This window comes from Bison bison, unplaced genomic scaffold (assembly GCF_000754665.1).
Source record: "Bison bison bison isolate TAMUID 2011002044 unplaced genomic scaffold, Bison_UMD1.0 scf7180017863957, whole genome shotgun sequence".
Taxonomy (NCBI): domain Eukaryota; kingdom Metazoa; phylum Chordata; class Mammalia; order Artiodactyla; family Bovidae; genus Bison; species Bison bison.
In genome coordinates, this window is record NW_011494529.1 from 3,762,418 (window position 1) to 3,767,243 (window position 4,826).

Sequence of the window (4,826 nt, forward strand, 5' to 3'; positions counted from 1 at the left end):
CACCACAGTTCAAAAGCATCTATCTTCAGTGCTCAGCTTTTGTTATAGTCCAACTCTCACATCCATACATGACCACTGGAAAAACCATAGACTTGACTAGAAGGACCTTTGCTGGCAAAGTAATGTCTCTTCTGTCTAGGTTGGTTATAACTTTCCTGCCAAGGAGTAAGTGTCTCTTAATTTGATGGCTGCAATCACAGTCTGCAGTGATTTTGGAGCCAAAAAAAATAAAGTCTCTTGCTGTTTCCACTGTTTCCTCATCTATTTGCCATGAAATGATGGGACCAGATGCCATGATCTTAGTTTTCTGAATGTTGAGCTTTAAGCCAACTTTTTCACTCTCTTCTTTTGCTTTCATCAAGAGACTCTTTAGTTCTTCTTTGCTTTCTGCCATAAGGGTGGTGTCATCTGCACATCTGAGGTTATTGATATTTCTCCTGGTAAATTTGATTCCAGCTTCTGCTTCATCCAGCCCAGGATTTCTCATGATGTACTCTGCATAGAAGTTAAATAAGCAGGGTGACAATATACAGCCTTGATGTACTCGTTTCCCTATTTGGAAACAGTCTGTTGTTCCATGTCCAGTTCTAGCTGTTGCTTCCTGACCTGCATATCTATTTCTCAAGAGGCAGGTTAGGTGGTCTGGTATTCCATCTCTTTCAGAACTTTCCACAGTTTTTGGTGATCCACACAGTCAAAGGCTTTGGCATAGTCAATAAAGCAGAAATAGATGTTTTTCTGTGACTCTCTTGCTTTTTCGATGATCCAGTGGATGCTGGCAATTTGACCTCTGGTTCCTCTGCCCTTTCTGAAACCAATTTCAACATCTGGAAGTTCACAGTTCATGTTCTGTTGAAGCCTGGCTTGCAGAATTTTGAGCATTACTTTACTAGCATGTGAAATGAGTGCAATTGTGTGGTAGCTTGAGCATTCTTTGGCATTGCCTTTCTTTGGGACTGGAATGAAAACTGACCTTTTCCAGTTCTGTGGCCACTGCTGAGTTTTCCAAATTTGCTGGCATATTGAGTGCAGCACTTTCACAGCATCATCTTTCAGGATTTGAAAGAGCTAACCTGGAATTCCATCACCTCCACTAGATTTGTTCATAGTGAAGCTTCCTAAGGCCTACTTTACTTTGCATTCCAGGATATCTGGCTCTAGGTGAGTGAGCACACCATCATGATTATCTGGGGTCATGAAAATGTTTTTTGTAGAGTTCTGTGTATTCTTGCCACCTCTTCTTAATATCTTCTGCTTCTATTATGTCCATACCATTTTTGTCCTTTATTGTGCCCATCTTTGCATAAAATGTTCCCTTAGTATTTCTAATTTTCTTGAAGTGATCTCTAGTCTTTCCCATTCTATTGTTTTCCTCTATTTCTTTGCAATGATTACTGAAGAAAGCTTTATCTCTCCTTGCTGTTCTTTGGAACTCTGCATTCAAATGGGTATATCTTTCTTTTCTCCTTTACCTTTTGCTTCTCTTCCTTTCACAGCTATTTGTAAGGGCTCCTCAGACAAACATTTTGCTTTTTTGCATTCATTTTTCTTGGGGATGGTCTTGATCCCTTTCTCCTATACAATGTCACAAACCTCCATCCATAGTTTATCAGACACTCTGTCTATGAGATCCAATCCCTTGAATCTATTTTTCACTTCCACTGTATAATTGTAAAGGATTTGACTTAGGTCATACCTGAATGGTCTAGTGGTTTTCCCTACTTTCTTCAATTTAAGTCTGAATTTGGCAATAAGGAGTTCATGATCTGAGCCACAGTCAGCTCCTGGTCTTGTTTTTGCTGACTGTATAGAGCGTCTCCATCTTTGGCTGCAAAGAATATAATCAATCTGATTCTGGTATTGACCATCTGGTGATGTCCATGTGTAGAGTCCTGTCTTGTGTTGTTGGAAGAGGGTGTTTGCTATGACCAGTGCGTTCTCTTGGCAAAACTCTATTAGCTTTTGCTGTGCTTCATTCTGTACTCTAAGGCCAAATTTGCCTGTTATCAGAACAAACACTGCTTATTGACAGTAAGAGAGGCTGCCACTGCCATAGTTTGTATTTGGCAGAGACCAAAACCATGGTAGGCAGAGAAGTTAAAAAGCTTGATGGTGGCAAAGGGGGAAGGTCCATCCTGATGGGAGGTTGTGCGTGTAGGGAAGGTGGAGGCAAATTGATGAGGAGATGGGCATCCTATGAATTGCTGAGCAGGAGCATATTTGGTGTTTCCCCATTGGTCCTAAGTGGGGGTTGTGGGCAAAAATGGCATGCTCTCATTTTAGTTCTAACTACTTGAGCCAACTGCTGCAAAGGTGTAGTTTGTCTTTCTGAACTGAACCCCTCCTTTGTTGTCTTCAGTCAACTCCATACGGGACGCAGTGCCCCAGAGCAGATACATTAGCTTCTGGCGGGAAACCCTGGGAACCCAGTTCCACGTCTGCTGTCATCCACAGCTGCACTAACCAAATGCATCTTTCATTGAACGTCCTCAGACAGTTGTTCTTCCTGGCAGCTGTGAGGTGTCTAGACTTTATCCCAAAAGACCATGGCTGCCTGTTCCTTGTGCCTTTTCCCTGAAGATCAGCCTCAGGACACTGCCTTCTCTTTCTGGCCCAGCCTAAAGCCAGCACAAAACCTACTCTTCTTACTCTGAGGCTGTGAATCCATCCAAGATATTTTGCATGGTAGGATACTTCCATGAGGTGAATCCCAGTTACCCAGGGAAACTACAAGACTTGGGGCACTTTCTAACACTTAACTAAAGGCATGGGAGTGAGCTAAGCCAGCCTTTGTCATGTTAGGAGGTTGGAGGGAAGAGCTTGTTAAAGCTGGAGGACCACAGCTCTGAGAAGGAAGACTGAATTCCCAGATACATACATTCTTGGAGAATAGAACTCTCCCAGTGGGGAAAAAGAATCTGAAGTGGAAAGGAGGCAAGGATAGGTGGACTTCCAGGATGGTTCTTTTGGAGGCAAATGTCATCTCAACCACTCAAGTGAGATGACAATGCCCATGCCCTCTGAAAGCTAGAAGCTTGCTCTGGCTCTAGGCCAGGATGCACTCTGGACAGTTTGGAAATAAGAAAACCCTTGGAGGTTTGCTATACTGTTTATCTATGTCTCCTGGGTCTTGCTATTGGGTGGGGAGAGAGCAGCCTGCTTGAGTTTCCTGGTGCCAAATTTTTGTTCCAAAGGGCTGGTGAGGCAGAGTAGAAGCCGCTTCTGTTTCCAACCTGGCAGATGGGTTGGAGGGCCAAGGGCAGGGCCTTCCACTGTGCTGACATCTGAGCCTAAACTTGAAAAGGTCAAAAGCTCAAGAGACTGACTTGTATCTCAGGACTCTTCTGAGGGAAACAGGGATTTAGTCATCAGCCACAACAGAGACAGAGTGCAACTGGATTCCCTCAGTTTGGTCTCAGTCTCCCACTCCTGCTGCCCAAACTTCATCCAGGTGGCCAGGCTGGTCAAGATGTTAGGTCAAGTCTCCAAAGGTCTTATGCATTTCCTGGTCTGCTCTTGGATCAGGGACTCAAAGCTGGGCTAGAAGGAGTGTAATCAGCTGTTTTAGAACCTCAGTAGCTCATCCAGGAGCTGTTTGATCTTGGTTTCAAGGTCATCCCATGCAAGCTGAAGCTCTTCTGGGGCCTGGTGGAGTTTGGGGAGCACTGATCTTGTCTTCTCCTTTGGCTGATACTTCTCCATCTTGTCCTGAAGTCACCTATAGTCCTACTCTATAGGAAGGCTGCTTCCCACCACCATGTTGAGGTTCTGGGAGACACTGTCAAACTTTTTCAGGGGTCAACCATGGTCTTTTGGATCTGATTAAACTTTCCCTGGCTAAAGGGATCCATCCACTTCATGACCATGTCCAGGATGGCCATCACATTCATAAAGTCCTGGTCTTACTGGAGAGGGGATTAGAGAGTAAGTCTAAGGACACCTCCACAGCCAATTTGATAGCCAAGTCAGCACTGGGGCTTCTCTTCATGTCCTTTTGCAGCCTCCTGGTCTGCTCTTCCAGTTGCTGGAATTTTCCATACACTGTTTCAAAGTCTCTCTCCACTGCTGGCCAATCTTGGAAGGAATTCACTTCAGAGTCATAAACATGGCCCTGCTGTCAGGGCCCTCAGCTGCAATTCAGTCCTCCTTTTATTTTCAAGGAGACTTGCTTTACTTAGAATGAAAAATTCTGCTAGGGATAAAGTCAACACAAACATATGTATGGTACACAAATATATGTATGGAATATTGCATATACAAAGAAAGCTTGTAGGGGGTTGTATCAATGCAAAAATAAGAAGTTAGGAGCAAGGAAAAATTTTGCCCTACAAGTTTCAGAAGGAGCATGGCTCTGCCAGTGATGGATTTCAAGCTTCTGGCCTTCAGAACTGTGACACAATAAACTTCAGTGGTTTTGCTGCTGCTGCTGCTGCTGCTGCTGCTAAATCACTTCAGTCGTGTCTGACTCTGTGTGACCCCATAGATGGCAGCCCACCAGGCTCCCCTGTCCCTGGGATTCTCCAGGCAAGAACACTGGAGTGGGTTGCCATTTCCTTCTCCAATGCATGAAAGTGAAAAGGGAAAGTGAAGTCGCTCAGTCATGTCCGACTCTTAGTAACCCCATGGACTGCAGCCTACCAGGCTCCTCCGTCCATGGGTTTTAAGCCACCTAATTTGTGGTAGTTTGTGATGGCAGCACTGGAAATGAATATATATTTTCTACACAAATGATTGCCTAGTATGCTATAGCTTATCTCAAAAGGATGTTCCTCTCTGTTGCTGGAGGTGCTCAAATACAAGTAGGAAGACTACTCAGTGGTGATGTT

The 4,826-nt window shown here is 44.3% G+C and overlaps 1 pseudogene; it reads right to left on the reverse strand.

Moving 5' to 3' along the window:
* Positions 1 to 3,415: 3,415 nt before the first annotated feature.
* On the reverse strand, positions 3,416 to 4,074 carry LOC104984262 (annotated as a pseudogene).
* Between the last annotated feature and the right edge of the window lie 752 nt (positions 4,075 to 4,826).